The sequence below is a fragment of the Lactuca saligna genome, chromosome 3, assembly GCF_052625555.1.
Source record: "Lactuca saligna cultivar CGN05327 chromosome 3, ASM5262555v1, whole genome shotgun sequence".
NCBI classification, from domain to species: Eukaryota; Viridiplantae; Streptophyta; class Magnoliopsida; order Asterales; family Asteraceae; genus Lactuca; species Lactuca saligna.
In genome coordinates, this window is record NC_136419.1 from 178,689,492 (window position 1) to 178,707,686 (window position 18,195).

Genomic DNA, 18,195 nt, shown 5'->3' on the forward strand with positions numbered 1-18,195 from the left:
TCAGCCTTACTGCACTGAACATATAGCTGTTTTCACCCCTTTTAAGTCCGGAATTAGATTTTGGTTTTAAAACAAAAATCAAAGTAGACATTCTCAGCTTTCCAGGGATATATAGCACATCTCCATACGATTTTTCTATAATTTTTGGTGATTTTTACAAAAACAGGACAATTATACCCTTTATAATTTCATTTTACCCTTTACATGATCAAACCTCATGATCAATATCACCAAGTTCTTCTTTTACAATGATAACACTGAATATTTTAGTAATCCATTCTAATTCAAGTATAAACCATGGGTTTCATTATTAATTTTCACTAATTACTCTTAAACCATATGATTAATTCTCAAGTTTACATGTAGTTACTTGATTTCCATTTAAGATTCTAGGTTAATAACATAAACTCATGCCTAATTTCATTAAATCAGTGGTAAACCCACTTTGATCAAACCCTAATCTCTTAATAACTCACTAATTACAAGGGCTAATCCAAAAATTAAGAGTTCATACCTTGATTACTAGACTTGATACTTCAAGAACACTCAAAATCTTGATTTAATCTTCAAAACTTGATCAAGATTGATCATGTATGTGAAAATCTCCCATAGGGATGGTGACGAACTGAAAATGGCAGGAAAATGACTCAAAATCGTGTTTCAATGGGTAAAAACCCGAGTTGGGTCGGGTTTGACCCGGTTTGGGTACCCGTTTTACCCCTAAACACTAAAAATTGCATAACTTTTCGCTCGAAACTCCGTTTTCGATGAGGTTTTCGCCTGTACGTTTCTAACGAGATAATTTACAACTTCCAATAAAAATATCCCAGAAAAGATCTTCCAATAAAATCAGATTTAATTATTTTTAACTTAGACGTTATACTTTCGTTAATTCCGATAGTTGACTTTTTGATCGGAATCACATAAGACTTCCCTATCACCTCTAATACATTCCAAATGATTCTAAACTTAGTTTAACTTCAAATATTATAAACCTATTTCGTTAGAAATCAACGCTTAAAACCATACCGAAAATAATATATATATATATATATATATATATATATTTTTTTAAACGCTTACAATTCTATTTTACTATAACTACCTACTTTAAACGTTTAAAACAACATAATATATAATAATATTCATTTTTAAACTAACAATCATATGAAACATGATAATTAAACAAGGTTACTAAAGTGTATGTTACAAATACCTCCTCCTTTTGAGGATTTCGTCCCCGAAATCACGACGATTTAAACAAACGGGGATATTTTTCTCTTATGTCATTCTTATTTTCCCAAGTATAATTTGGGCCTCGATGATGTTTCCACTTGACAAGCACTAACTCCACTTCTTTATTACGCAGATCAACCGTTCTCTCATTTATAATCTCTTCAGGTTCTTCTATATATCTTAACTTATTATCCAATTTCACCTCTGATAATGGAACTGTCTCATCATAGATGCTCAAGCATTTGCGTAGATAGCTCACATGAAACACATCATGAATACCTGCCAAATCTTCCGGCAATTCCAAGCGGTATGCTTGTTTACCAACTCTCTGGATGATTTTGAAAGGACCAACAAATCTAGGACTTAGTTTTCCTTTCTTCCCAAATCGCATAATGCCTTTCCACGAGGATACTTTTAGCATTACGAAATCACCCACCTGGAATTCTATGGGTCGTCTCCTCTTTTCTGTATAGGACTTCTGTCGATCCTGGGCCGCTTTCATTCTTTCTCGTACAATTTGAATCTTGTCGGTGGTGTCTTGAATCATTTCAGGGCCTCCAAGGATCTTTTGTCCTATGTCTCGCCAACACAATGGTGTACGACATTTGCGACCATATAATGCTTCATATGGTGGCATTTTGATTGAAGCGTGGTAACTGTTATTATACGAAAATTCAACAAGAGGTAAGTATTTATCCCAGTTACCACCGAACTCCAAGACACATGCACGAAGCATATATTCTACGGTTTGGATTGTTCTCTCTGTCTGACCATCTGTCTGGGGATGATAAGCTGTGCTGAGAGCAACTCGAGATCCCATTTCACGTTGCATACTTTCCCAAAAGTGAGAAGTGAAGCGAGTATCACGATCGGAAATGATCTTTAATGGCACACCGTGTCTTGCAACAATTTCATCCAAGTATACTTGTGCGTATTTCTCCATTGGATCCGTTTCACGCATGGCAAGAAAATGAGCGCTTTTAGTCAGGCGATCGACAATTACCCAAATGCTATCATGTTGTCTAGCAGTCTTTGGCAATTTGGTAATAAAATCCATGGACAGTTCTTCCCATTTCCATACAGGAACACTAAGACTTTCTGGGGTTCCATAAGGCTTTTGGTGCTCTGCTTTGACTTGTAAGCATACTAAGCATTCCTGTACATATCTTCCAATGTCTCTCTTTAATCCAGGCCACCAATAATCAGCTCTTACATCATAGTACATTTTACTTGTACCAGGATGTATTGAAAGTTTAGATTTATGGGCTTCATCTAAAATCTTCTGTCTTAATCCACCAATCTTTGGAATCCATAGCCGATTCTTGAATACTTTTAATCCTCGCGGATCATCAAGTAAAGCATCATTATAATGTATCATCCCTTCTTTCTTCACATTTTCTGGCTTTAGGGCCTCTTCTTGCCATTTCTTTAGTTCATCTAGAATAGTGAATTTTACTGTGGTATGAGTAATAGCATAACACATACTATTACGATAAATTTTTCTGCTAAGTGCATCGGCAACTACATTGGCTTTTCCAGGATGATATAGGATTTCACAGTCATAATCTTTGATCAGCTCCATGGCTCGTTGTTGTCTCATATTCAAAGTTTGCTGACTGAATATGTACTTGAGACTTTTGTGGTCAGTAAATAATTGGCATTTTGTACCAAAAAGATAATGCCTCCAAAGTTTTAGGGCAAATACCACTGCAGCGAGTTCGAGATCATGAGTGGGATAATTCTTTTCATAATCTTTCAGTTGTCTTGAGGCATAGGCTATCACTTTGCCATGTTGCATCAACACACAACCGAGTCCCAATCTTGAAGCATCGCTGTATACGGAGAAATCATCATCACCTTCTGGGAGTGATAAGATTGGAGCATGAGTCAAAAGATCTTTTAGAGTTGAGAAAGCTTTTTCTTGGGCTTCACCCCATTCAAACTTTACTTCCTTCCTTGTAAGACTCGTGAGCGGTATGGCTATACGAGAAAAGTCTTTAATGAATCTCCGGTAATATCCCGCGAGACCCAAGAAACTACGAATTTCGGAAGCATTACGGGGCACTTCCCAATTTTGAATGGCTTCGATTTTGATAGGATCTACAGATACACCATCACTAGAAATAACATGGCCAAGAAATTGAACTTGGCGAAGCCAGAATTCACATTTCGAGAATTTAGCATATAGTTTCTCCTTTCGAAGAAGTTCTAACACCGCACGAATATGAATGGCATGATCAGATTCAGACTTGGAATAGATTAGAATATCGTCAATGAATACGATGACTGATTTATCGAGCATTGGGCGACATACCCGATTCATCATATCCATGAATACAGCAGGAGCATTTGTTAAACCAAACGGCATAACAAGGAATTCATAATGCCCATATCGAGTACGAAAAGCAGTCTTCGGCACATCCTGCTCGTGAACTTTCAACTGATGATATCCAGATCTCAAATCAATCTTCGAGAAATAGCTAACACCCTGAAGTTGATCAAATAAATCATCAATGCGAGGTAGTGGGTACTTGTTTTTGATAGTCACCTTATTCAGCTCACGATAATCAATGCACATCCGCATCGATCCGTCCTTCTTCTTGACAAACAATACAGGAGCACCCCAGGGAGAAGTACTCGGTCGGATAAAGCCTTTGTCAAGTAATTCCTGCAGTTGGATCATCATTTCTTTCATCTCTGTTGGCGCGAGACGATAAGGAGTCTTTGCAATCGGAGCAGCACCAGGCACAAGGTCAATTCGGAATTCTACTTGCCTATCCGGAGGAAGGCCAGGCAAGTCATCAGGGAAAACATCAGGATATTCGTTAACAACATGAACATCATTTACCGTTTTCTTCTCCTCTTTTGAGACATCAACTGAGTAGGCCAAATAGATAGAACACCCCTTCGATATGAATTTACGAGCTTTAAGGAAAGAGATTATTTTGAAGATTCTTTGTTCACCATAGACATAAATAGGATTCTCCCCTTCAATAGGAATGCGTACTATCTTTTCATAGCACAAGAGTTCTGCACGGTTCTTTGACAACCAGTCCATGCCGAGAATGATATCAAAGTTGGGTAGGGAGATAGGAATCAAATTGGCAAGAAAATTATAACCTTCAATTTCTATGACACAATCTCTATAGACTTTATCAACAAGTAATGATACACTTCCCGCGGTATCTACATGAAATGGTTGGGCGAGTGCATAACATGCAATTTGAAAAGAACGCGCAAATTCACGAGACACAAAAGAATCTGAGGCACCAGAATCAAATAAGATGTGAGCAGGTCTAGAATTGACGAGAAATGTACCAGTCACAACATTCGGGTCCTCGCGTGCCTCCTCTGGGGTAATCTGGAATGCACGGCCTTTAGCCTTTGGCACATCCTCCTTTTGGGTTGAAGTACCCACTGGTTGTTGAACGGAAGCTTGACTTCTCACCATTTGGCTGGTAAGAGTAGGGCAGAAACGCTTTCTGTGGCCAGTAACACCGCAAGCATAACATGTAACATTCCTCATCGGGCAAACGGGCTTCATATGACCTGTTTCTCCGCATCCATAGCAAATCACTGGTCCTTTTCCTACCCTGCATTGACCTTGGTGGCTCTTTCCACATTTCTGGCATGGTGGTGGAGCTCTCGACTGAAGAGAAAAAGATTGTGGCCGACCGCGACCACGAAAGGCGCTCTGAGATTGTACTTTTGTGCTAAGATCAGATTGAGCAGATCGACCCAATGGATTAGTTGAAACAGAAACAGTTCGATCAACACGTGGATGCTTCGGGATAGAAAGAGTGGCACCACGTATCTCTAAGTCATGCTCGCGCTTTCGGGCATACTCAACAGCTTTATCGAATGATAGAATATCCCGATTGATCACGAAATCACGGATTTCATACCGTAACCCTTCCATGAATAACTGACTTTTATCGTCTTCAGTCGGGATATACTTCGCAGCAAACCGTGCCTTTTGATTGAATTGAGTTTCATATTCGGTCACAGTCATTCCTCCTTGCTTAAGTTCGAGGAACTCCTTCTCCAGTCTTCTCCTCATATCTAGAGGACAATATTTTCCTAGAAAGCGGATTTTAAACATCTCCCAAGATAAATTCTCCTGGTCATACTCGTTAAGAGCTTCAAATGTCGCTTCCCACCAGACTAAGGCTTCTCCAATGAGCATTGCAGAAGCATAGTTAACCTTGTCTTCATTAACCACATGGGAGATACGAAATACTTTTTCTGTGTTCTGGATCCAGGTAAGAACAACAATGGGATCAAGGACACCTGAAAACTCTGTAGCACCACTACTCTTGAAAGTTTTGAATGAGGGACGTTTCGCTTTCTCTCTTGAAGACTCTCCGGTGGCTTTCTCTTTACCCTTATCACTATCCCTTTTGTGTTGTTCGAGAGTTTGTCGAATAACACCAGTAAGTTTATCCAAAAGCCGCTCCTCACGAGGGGATATTGGAGTATCTCCCTCATTAAGATGAAGATCTCCACCCACATCTGGTGTATGACTACCCTCCTGCTCAGCCATTGCTCTGAAAAATTTGGAGTAACATAACACGTAAGAATATAAGGATTTATCATTACCCAACACCCCACTTAAGTCTTTCCTATGGTTTGTATCCATATACGGACAATAAATCTGTTCATATATTGAACTTCCAACAGTTTAAGTCTAAATACCAATTCGTGGTATTTAGTTCGCTTAAACCAGTGCTCTGATACCATAATTGTAAGACCCCATTCACTAAAATTACCATAAAGCCAAACATGCTACATGCATATTCATAATTATAATTCACACTAGTGGTCTAAATACAAAAGCATGGATACAAACCAACTAAAAGGGTTTTTACAAAGTTTCATAACTAGTTATATAAATACATAACTACCCAGGAATTTATAATCCATATACATATATGTATACCAAGTAAAAACGTAGTAGTGTCAACTACTCTAAGTCCTCCAACAAAGTGTGTTTACTCTGGATGCTTATCACCTGAAATAGTTAAACACTAAAAGGGATAAGTGGGCGTCACTTAGTGAGTTCAAAAATAGATACAATATAACGCTATGCCATATACATAACAATATGACAGGAACAAAAAGAAACAAAGGACAACAAAGGCTTATATGTGTATCAAATGAAGGACTTTCCAAATCAATAAACGGTTAGATTCAAGGGATTACAATAATTAAGACACAATAATTTAGGATCATAAGCATCATAAATTCCAGCCCAAGAGGCACATAAAACACAATCCCTTTTAATCATGTTGCTAGAATATACAGGCTTTCAGCCCTACCTAGCCCGAAGCCAATACCAAAGTGATACGAGTCATGCTCTACATGGTCAAAGGCACAAAGCCAATACCAAAGTGATACGAGTCATGCTCTACATGGCCAAAGGCATCAAAATCAATATCAAGTAATAACCACTTAGATCAATAACACAAGAAAGCACATTGCACATATAACACATAACATACAATTGTCCCTATATTGAACTCACTGTGCTGTAACCGAATGTTGCGATAAAATTCCTCTTTTTCTGATGAAATTACACCATCCTCAGGCCTCTAAAACCTTCAATTATACCCCTGGAGTTCATATTTCAAATTTCATAAGCAATTACTCAACTACTCTCAAGTTATGTTGTTTTCAATTTAGAAATTTTAGTTTTTGTTCTTTGTATAGCTGTCACTTGCAGATCTGTTTTACCCTTATTAAATGTTAAAATAACTAATAAATTATACATATTAATAAAATAGACTCTTATATCTTTCTAATGCCACTGACCTCACATTTTTATGATTTTTCTATAATTTACTATGAATTTTACAAAACAGCATCCTAAAGCTGTCAAAATGTTCCAAAGCTGTCAAAATTCAGCCTTACTGCACTGAACATATAGCTGTTTTCACCCCTTTTAAGTCCGGAATTAGATTTTGGTTTTAAAACAAAAATCAAAGTAGACATTCTCAGCTTTCCAGGGATATATAGCACATCTCCATACGATTTTTCTATAATTTTTGGTGATTTTTACAAAAACAGGACAATTATACCCTTTATAATTTCATTTTACCCTTTACATGATCAAACCTCATGATCAATATCACCAAGTTCTTCTTTTACAATGATAACACTGAATATTTTAGTAATCCATTCTAATTCAAGTATAAACCATGGGTTTCATTATTAATTTTCACTAATTACTCTTAAACCATATGATTAATTCTCAAGTTTACATGTAGTTACTTGATTTCCATTTAAGATTCTAGGTTAATAACATAAACTCATGCCTAATTTCATTAAATCAGTGGTAAACCCACTTTGATCAAACCCTAATCTCTTAATAACTCACTAATTACAAGGGCTAATCCAAAAATTAAGAGTTCATACCTTGATTACTAGACTTGATACTTCAAGAACACTCAAAATCTTGATTTAATCTTCAAAACTTGATCAAGATTGATCATGTATGTGAAAATCTCCCATAGGGATGGTGACGAACTGAAAATGGCAGGAAAATGACTCAAAATCGTGTTTCAATGGGTAAAAACCCGAGTTGGGTCGGGTTTGACCCGGTTTGGGTACCCGTTTTACCCCTAAACACTAAAAATTGCATAACTTTTCGCTCGAAACTCCGTTTTCGATGAGGTTTTCGCCTGTACGTTTCTAACGAGATAATTTACAACTTCCAATAAAAATATCCCAGAAAAGATCTTCCAATAAAATCAGATTTAATTATTTTTAACTTAGACGTTATACTTTCGTTAATTCCGATAGTTGACTTTTTGATCGGAATCACATAAGACTTCCCTATCACCTCTAATACATTCCAAATGATTCTAAACTTAGTTTAAATTCAAATATTATAAACCTATTTCGTTAGAAATCAACGCTTAAAACCATACCGAAAATAATATATATATATATATTTTTTTTTAAACGCTTACAATTCTATTTTACTATAACTACCTACTTTAAACGTTTAAAACAACATAATATATAATAATATTCATTTTTAAACTAACAATCATATGAAACATGATAATTAAACAAGGTTACTAAAGTGTATGTTACATCACCCCAGGCCTGCCGGCCTAGCTGTAGCTAACAGCTTAGGTGCGGGATTGTCAATCCCGTATAGATCTATACACAAGTATTACGCTCTCCCTACAAGGGATTTTGGTATATAATACATGACTTAAAATGCATACTCGAAAGTACGAGAAATGTCTCACAAAACTTAGTATAAAACAGATTTACGTACGAAAATGTCCATTTGTTCTTGTGTATGAAAATATCTCTTTGATATAGTGTTTCTAGTATGTAAATGTTTATGATTTTCTCGTAAACTATACCTATTATAGTTTTTCAATGTGTGCGTTTCATTCGTATAGCAAACCCTATTGTAATACTCACTTGTTATGTAATGTATAATATTTATAGTGACATAAATGATCACATATACTTAAAGTATAAATAACGTGTTTGATTCGTGTATATAATATATATATATATATATATATATATATATATATATATATATATATATATATATATATATATACATGTTTTTCCAAAACACAAGATGTTATCGAAAATATATATATCGCATACAAAGTTCTCATGTAGTAGTTATGAATCACATATGATTTACTTGATAAAAAGTCTATATAGTGAAACTTTAGGTTACACACGATAATAACCGTGTGTTTACTTGTATTCCCCCCCCCCCCCCTAAAAGTGTATAAAAAACATTGATAAAACATTTGAAAGTGTAGTTTATAGGGGTATGAACTCACTTGATAGCTTAGAGAAGGTGAGATGAAAACCGAGCAGAACTTTGACTCGAGAAAGCAGATTTTCTCGGGATTCTCGGGAGTGTAAACTTCCTTCGGGGATTGGGTATGAAAACCGGGGCTTCGGAATATTTCTTGCACACAAAACAGGGTAAAAACACAAGAAAAAGAGAGGAATCGAGCAATTTTAATAGGAACCCTCGCATCCCTTTTATAGGAGGCTGAACCGCCTCGGTACGCTGGGCGTACGCGTACGTCATGCATGACCGCATCCTCGGCTTCCGGAGCTCGGATGGGACGGGACAATGAGGCGTAGAGGGGCGACGTGGACGTTCCGAGGCCTAGAACTTGAGTATGCTGGGCGTACGAGGGTACGCTAGGCGTAACTCGGATCGGTCCGATGACTCCTCCTTCGGATAATACCGGATTTTTAATTAAATTTATATTTTAATTATTTAGTAAACTTCAAAAATTCATATCTTTTTTATACGAACTCCGTTTCCGATGCTCTTTATATCCATCCATAGGTGAGACTACGCTCTACAACTTTCGTTTAGACTCCGTTGGCAAATTTTGAAATTATTTTTATTATTTATTTTTAAAAGGTCGGGGTAGGAAAAGTCCGCTAGAAATCCATAACTTCTTCATACGATGTCTGTTTTCGCCAGATTTTTACCATTGAAATACCATTGTCGAGACCTTCGATTCTCATTTAGGTCATTCCGATCAAAAGTCGCTCGATCTCTGTTTCAAGTTTTTAGCTGTCTACCGCTATATCGAACTTCGGAAATTTATAACTTCCTCATACGAGGTCAGATTTGGGCGTTCTTCTTATGTATGCTCACGGTTTAATGATATCTAACATAGTAGGTAACTAAATAGAGACTTTTGTACATTTTATTTTCAAAGTTAATTTCATTATTTTCAAAAGTGGTTACAATACTTGACTTTTTAGGTCATTACATAGAGTCGAAATATCGGGTTGTCACATCATCCCCCCGTTAGAGGAAATTTCGTCATGAAATGTAATGTAAGAAAAACACTTGTGGTTTAGGAAAAAAGATGTGGGTACTTGTGTTTCATCTGATCTTCACGTTTCCAGGTTTATTCAGGTCCTCGCTTTGAATTCCAACGGGCCTTCACGATGGGTATGCGACTTTGTTTTTTTCTTTTAATTTCCCTATCCATGATTTCAATTGGCTCTTCTATAAAGTGGAGACTCTCATTGATTTCGATTTCTTCTAAAGGGACGACGAGGGTCTCATCGGACAAACATTTCTTCAAGTTTGACACATGAAAGGTAGGATGTACGTTATTGAGTTCTTGCGGTATTCGAAGTTTGTATGCTACCAGACCGATCCTTGCAAGGATCTCGAATGGTCCGATATACCTTGGGTTTAGTTTCCCATGTTTTCCGAAACGTATTAACCCCTTCCAGGGTGAGACCTTTAATAGCACTTGGTCCCCTACCTGAAATTCCAAGGGTTTCTGCCTTTTGTCTGCATAACTCTTTTATCTGTCTCTTGAAACCTTTAGTCGTTCCCGAATTTGTATAATCTTCTCGGTTGTCTCTCTTATGATCTCCGGGCCAGTGAGAGTGTTGTTGGGTACTTGTCCCTTGGCTAGTTGCGTGTCACCTACTTCAGCCCAACACAGTGGTGATCTACACTTCCGACCGTAGAGGGCTTCAAATGGAGCAACTTTAATGCTGGAGTGATAGCTATTGTTGTATGAAAATTTGACTAGTGGTAAATGGGTATCTCACGCTTTACCAAATCGATTACAAAAGCTCTTAGCATGTCTTCCAAGGTTTGTATGGTCCTCTCAGTTTGACCGTCGGTTTGTGGGTGGTAAGCGATACTCATGTCTAGTTTCGTTCCAAGAGATTTTAGTAGCAACTGCCAAAATCGTGAGGTGAACCTACTATCTCTGTCGGAGATGATGGATATTGGTACACCGTGTAGTCGTACAATCTCTCGGATGTATGTTCGAGCTAGCTTCTCCATCTTGTCGGTTTCCTTTATGGGTAGGAAGTGTGCGGATTTTGTTAACCTACCTATGATTACCCAGATGGTGTCTTGCCCACCTGCTATTTTGGGTAATTTGGTTATGAAGTCCATGGTTATCCGTTCCCACTTCCACTGGGGTATTTCGGGTTGTTGTAACAATCCCGATGGCTTTTGGTACTCTACCTTAACTTTGGTGCAAGTCAGACACTTGCTCACATAGGTAGCGATCTCTGCTTTCATCTCTTGTCCGAACCTGGGTGCACGGAGTATCGAATCTTATGAGCCTCATTCATGACCACGTCTTTGAATCCCCCAAACTTTGGTGTCCAGATCCGATCCACGAAGTAACAAACTCCGTCACCCTTGAATTCAAGACTCTTATCCATTCCCCTTAAGGCTTCACCTGCCACGTTCTCTGTTCTCAAGCCTTCCCTCTGAGCTTCCTTGATTTGTGTGGACAGGTGTGAATGGATCGTCATGGTTAAGTATTTCACTCGGAGGCCCGAGTATTCCTTTCGACTAAGAGCATTAGCTACTACATTCACTTTTCCTGGGTGATAACGAATCTCTCATACGTAGTCATTTAGCAGTTCAACCCATCGTCTTTGCCTCATGTTGAGTTCCTTTTGTTTGAGAATGTGATGAAGGCTCTTGTGATCGGTGAAAATCGTGTATTTCGTGCCATTGAGACAGTGTCTCCAGATGTTTAGCGTGAAAACGACTGCTCCTAGTTCAAGATCGTGCGTAGTGTAGTTGACCTCGTGCGTCTTGAGTTGTCTTGAGGCGTAGGTGATGGCCTTTCCTCATTGCATTAGAGCACATCCAAGACCTTGATTAGATGCATCATAGTAGACCACGAAGTCTTCTGTTCCTTTTGGTAATGACAATATAGGTGCGCTGTATAGAGCTTGCTTTAGTGTTTGGAATGCAACGTCTTTTCTTTCTTCCCAATTGAAAGTAACCGCCTTTTGGGTCAGGGTGGTAAGTGGTTTCGCAATCTTCGAGAAGTTCTGTATAAACCTTCGATAGTAGCCAGCAAGGCCCAAGAATTGTCGGATTTCCATTGGGGTTTTCGGAGCTGACCAGTTCTCAATTGCCTTTATTTTGGAGGGGTCCACATGTATCCCGTCTTTGCTAACCACGTGACCTAGGAAGTCTACTTTCCGAATCCACAATTCGCACTTTGAGAATTTTGCGTATAGCTTTTCGTTTCTTAGATTTTCCAAGACTTGTCGGAGGTGTTGACCATGTTCCTCTTTACTATTTGAATAGATGAGTACATCGTCTATGAACACTATCACAGATTTTTCCAGGAATGGACGATACACTCGGTTCATTAAGTCCATGAACACCGCTAGTGCATTTGTTAATCCAAAGGGCATCACTACAAACTCGTAGTGACAATAACGAGTTCGAAAGGCGGTTTTGGGAAAATCTCCTTCCGAGACTCGCAACTGGTGATACCCGGATCTCAAATCGATCTTCGAGAAATAACTCGCTCCTTGGAGTTGGTCGAACAAGTCGTCAATGCATGGTAAGGGATATCGGTTCTTGATACTAAGCTTGTTGAGTTCCCGGTAATCGATGCACATGTGGAAAGATCCATCCTTCTTCTTTACGAACAGGACTGGTGCTCCCAAAGGTGAGAAGCTTGGCCTGATGAATCCTTTGTTGAGCAGTTCGTTTAATTGGCTGGATAATTCTTGCATCTCAGATGGCGCAAGACGATACGACGACTTAGCTACTGGGGTTGCTCCGGGAATTAAATCGATTCTGAACTTGACTTGTCGTTATGGTGGGACTCCTGGGAGATCTTCAGGGAAGATATCGAGAAAATTGCAGACTTCTGGAATGTCTTTGATGCCTTTCATTTCCTTTTCCTTATCTACCATGTGGGATAAGAAGGCATGGTACTCCTTACATAGGTATTTCTGGGCTTTGACGCAAGTGATGATTTCTAAATTGGTACTGGGTTTGTCACCATAAATGACAAGAGTTTTGCTATTTAGCAGGTTTAGGCGAACGACCCTTTCATGACAAAGAATATCGACATGGTGTAGGCTTAACCAATCCATACTGACGATTACATCAAAGCTCTTTATAGTGATCGGCATTAGATCGATTTGAAATGAATGTTCGTTTAGAGTTAGTGTGCAGCCTATGTACATATCATTTGTGCTTTCTGTTCTATCGTTTTCCATTTCTACTGAGAATATCTTATTAAGTGATTTAGGGTTTTGTTTTAGTATGTGCTTGAATTTATGACTCACGAAACTCCTTTTCGCACCACAATCAAAGAGTATGGATGCATAAGCGTTATTGAGGAGAAACGTACCCGTAACCACCTTGGGATCAGCTATTGCTTCGTTCTGTCCTATTTCCAGCACTCTTCCCATGCTGCCAACATTCCTTGCCTTAGGACTGTCTCTCTTGTAGTGTCCAGCCTCACCGCATCTATAGCATGCCTGGCCCACCCCGACTCCAGGGACTTGGGTGATTTTCTGTGTCGGTGCCTTACAGAAACAGGCAGTGTGCCCTTTCTTGTTGCAATTGTTGCAGTGCATCTCCCAACAATTTCTGTTGTGATGGAAATTGCATTTGCTGCATTTTGGTAGGTTCCCAACGTATTTCTTCGTTGGGGCAGAGGTAACTGGGGCAGCAGTGGGGGTAGTAGCAGCATGGATTGCCACTAGTTGTTGTTTCTTGGAAGGTTCCTGTGAAGACTGACCCTTCCTCTTGTTCCAAAACTTCTTCTTGCTATTGTTGTTGGTAATGATGTTGTTGTTGTTGTTTCCTATGGTTTGCTCCTGGACAGCAGTCGCGAAGCCTTGACAGATTCCATGGTCAACGAGATCTTGTGCCAACTATTTGGCGCTATCGAAAGTGACTGGTTTGGAAGCTAGTACACTTCCTCGAATCTAGGGTGACAGTCCCCAGATGTATCTTTCGATCTTCTTGCTCTCTAGATCAACCATCCCTGGGCAAAGGATTGCCAAGTCACTAAACCTATTGGTATAGGTTGTGATGCCCGAGCCTACCATAGTAAGGCCCTAAATATCCTGCTCTAGCTTTTGTACTTCACCCCTTGGATAGTACTCTTGCATTAACAGTTATTTTAGATTCTCCCAGCCCATATAATTTTCCACTACCAGGGTTAGTGACTTGACGTGTCCATTCCACCACGTCAGGGCTCTCTCGGAGAATGTACAAGCGGTAAGTTTTACCTTTCTCACTTCCATACATGCATAGATCTCGAAAACCGCTTCTGTTTTCTCTATCCATGGTGATAGAGCCATTACCCTCTGGACCCGTTAAAAGTAATGGGCTTGCTATTGGTGAAGTCCTTGAAGGTACAATCCCCTGAACGACCTGGACGTTAGCCATTCGTAGAGCTATTCACTCCTCCTCCCGAACCATTATTACTCATCTGTACCATTGCTACTGTTACCCGCAGCTGTTACAACAGCAATCAATGCGACATTTTCCGTTGATGGAGGTGGTCATGGTTGAGGTATCGTGCCCGGCCTGAGTCTTACGTTTGGACGAGGAGGCATCGCGTTGCCAAGAAATAAAATTAAAAGATTATAGGTTTTGGTGGTTGAGAGTTGAATGATAATGAGTTAACTAGCTTTAATAGTTAGAGAATTTGGTTAGACCTATACAGGGCTTTGAGTTTGATTCACAAATGGAGTTTGAATAACAATAAACAAACTCATGAAGTCGAATGAAATGCACAGGATTAACACACGAAAGAGGTATGCCATATATATGTATTAAACATATGGTTGGCGTTACATCCGAAGTTAGAAAATTTTGACCATTCTAAAGGTCTCTAATTATAGAAAGTTAAAGAAGGTAAGACTTTTAGCCGATGGTCCTATTCTATATCAAAATTTGGGGTTAGGCGAGCACTACTTGCTGCGCGGATTATGCTTGGAGCTTGACTCCGCATCTGATTGCTTGGCTCCCATGATACACCTGTCAAAGGTAGCTTGTTGCTCCCTCAAATCTCTCATTTCGGAGAGAGCTGCAGTCATTTGATCTTGGAGGGAGTTGGTGTGGATTTGAACATTACCTTGTAGCATGTCTAGGCGACAGATGTCAGTTGCGTTCTCTTCCATCCTTATGTTAACCTCGCGAATTCAGTTTGCTTGGACTCCGGATTGATAAGCCTGATTGGCAAGCTTACCTACCACAACTGGGAGTGCTCGATCAGCTGAACTTCCTCCGCTAACATCGTACAAGTCCCGACACATACCATAAGGAGGGCGCAATCCTTGCTACTGACTCCAATGATGGATGTGGCTTCCCCAGACGGGAGTTGGTCCTTGAAATCCCATCATGAAAGGAGGTCGAACCGATGGAGGTCGGACGGCTTGCAGATTGATTACCTCGGGCTCTGAAGCTGGGCTATCTGAATCTTCCTCTTCCTCGTCTTCCATGGGTTCCTCCTCGGGGTCGTCTACAATCCATCCTTTATTACCTTGGTTGGGGTAGTAGGGGTCGCGGGGTGATGAAATCCATCCATTGAGTCTATACATGAATAGGGTTAAGAATTGACTATAAGTTAACCACGCAAAATTTACCCGTAAGTTTGATGGTTGAAGATACCCAAATACTCCCATAGTATTCTTAATGATATGCTCTTGTTAAGTTTTAAATTTGTTGTCCACTGCAGACACTCCCTAGCATACGTTATTCGGCTCTCGGACAAATATAATTGATCAGGCTATAATCATCCCAGTTTCGATTACATATCCCAAGGCACACCTGCACTGCACAATTTATTTATAATACATATATATTGCTCTAAGTATGAAGATGAATCGTTGTATGCATGTATTTGTGCTTTTAAAACTCAAATATTTTAAGTTAAAATGAAATGCGGTTTAGGTGTAAAAACGTTTTGTCACAGACTTTGAGTCCCTATGCATTTATAGTTTGTATATCTTATGTGTTTCGATATACTTAGTTCACTATAAACAATGCTCTGATACCAATCTGTCACACCCCGAAACCAGAACGGTGGAATCGTTCGAGGGCGGATGACTTCATGTAGTATTGCAACAATTGAATACATAGTAAAGAAAGTAATACAATCATCATATATATAATTTAAAAGTTTACATTGTTGAAAGGTACTTGTTTCAAAAACGAATTACAATATGATGTCAAAATGAAACTAAACTGACGCCACAACATCCCTTCTTCATAAGCTGTTTGTTTACCTGTTTTACTGAATTCCTGAGAAATACAAGTAGTTTTGAAAGAGTAGATCAACATTTAAGCTAGTGGGTTCATAAGTATTTAGTAACAAGGTTTGTATGAAATAGAATGAAAATGGTTTGTACGTGTTTGAATGTTCCTATAAAATCCCATATTTTCTACTATAGTAGGTGCTAGTTTAATTGTTCCAAAACTTGTAATCTAATAAATAGTGCTTTTCATGCCTAGAATATTAGATTTATGTATAAATTGCTAAGGCATTCAAAGAATCTCGTAAATCAATGTATTTTTAATACTGCTTGTGAGTCTTATAACCATGCTATTTGACCAGGATACCCATAACAACGTTCTTTAGGCGTTGGAAAGTTATGACGTTTGTCACCCCAGGCCTGTCGGCCTAGCTGTAGTTAACAACTTAGGTGTGGGATTGTCAATCTCATATAGATCTATATACAAGTATCACGCTCCCCATACAAGGGATTTTGGTATATACTACAGGACTTAAAATGCACACTCGAAAGTACGTGAAATGTCTCACAAAACTTATTATAAAACAGATTTACATACGAAAATGTCCAGTTGTTCTTGTGTATCAAAATATCTCTTTGATATAGTGTTTATAGTATGTAAATGTTCATGATTTTCTCGTAAACTATACCCATTATAGTTTTTCAATGTGTGTGTTTCATTCGTATAGTAAACCCTAGTGTAATACTCACTTGTTATGTAAAGTATAATATTTATAGTGACATAAATGATCACATATACTTAAAGTATAAATAACGTGTTTGATTCGTGTATATATATATATATATATATATATATATATATATATATATATATAAACATGTTTTTCCAAAAGACAAGATGTTATTGAAAATATATATATCGCATACGAAGTTCTCATGTAGTAGTTATGAATCACATATGATTTACTTGATAAAAAGTGTATATAGTGAAACTTTAGGTTATACACGATAATAACCGTGTGTTTACTTGTATTCCCCCCCCCCCCCCCCCCTAAAAGTGTATAAAAAACATTGATAAAACATTTGAAAGTGTAGTTTATAGGGGTATGAACTCACTTGCTAGCTTGGAGAACGTGAGATGAAAACCGAGCAGAACTTTGACTCGTGAAAGCAGATTTTCTGGGGATTCTCGGGAATCTCGGGAGCGTAAACATCCTTCAGGGCTTGGGTATGAAAACCGGGGCTTTGGGATATTTCTTGCATGCAAAACGGTGTAAAAACGTAAGACAAAGAGAGGAATTGAGCAATTTTACCCGGAACCCTCGCATCCCTTTTATAGGAGGCGGAACCGCCTCGGTACGCTGGGCTTACGCGTACGTCATGCATGACCGCATCCTCGGCTGCTAGAACTTGAGTATGTTGGGCGTACGAGGATACGTTGGGCGTACGAGGATACATTGGGCGTAACTCGGATCGGTCCGGTGACTCCTCCTTCGGATAATACCGGATTAATTACATTTATATTTTAATTATTTAGTAAACTTCTAAAATTCATATCTTTTTCATACGAACTCCGTTTTCGATGTTCTTTATATCCATGCGTAGGTGAGACTACGCTATACAGCTTTCGTTTAGACTCCGTCGGCAAATTTTGAAATTATTTTTATTATTTATTTTTAAAAGGTCGGGGTAGGAAAAGTACGTTAGAAATCTATAACTTCTTCATCTGATGTTTGTTTTCGTCAGACTTTTTACCGTTAAAATACCATTCTCGAGACCTTCGATTCTCATTTAGGTCATTCCGGTCAAAAGTTGCTCGATCTCTGTTTCGAGTTTTTAGTTTTCTACTGCTATACCGAACTTCGGAAATTTATAACTTCCTCATACGAGGTCAGATTTGGGAGTTCTTCTTATGTACGCTCACGGTTTAATGAT

General features: G+C 38.7%; 1 long non-coding RNA gene across 1 annotated transcript; it reads right to left on the bottom strand.

Moving 5' to 3' along the window:
* Positions 1 to 6,211: 6,211 nt before the first annotated feature.
* Positions 6,212 to 7,762, bottom strand: LOC145037536 (uncharacterized). The gene is made up of 3 exons (XR_013678892.1): positions 7,651 to 7,762; positions 6,761 to 6,848; positions 6,212 to 6,247 (listed from the first exon to the last, which is right to left on the bottom strand). It is a non-coding gene; the product is annotated as an uncharacterized LOC145037536 (long non-coding RNA).
* Between the last annotated feature and the right edge of the window lie 10,433 nt (positions 7,763 to 18,195).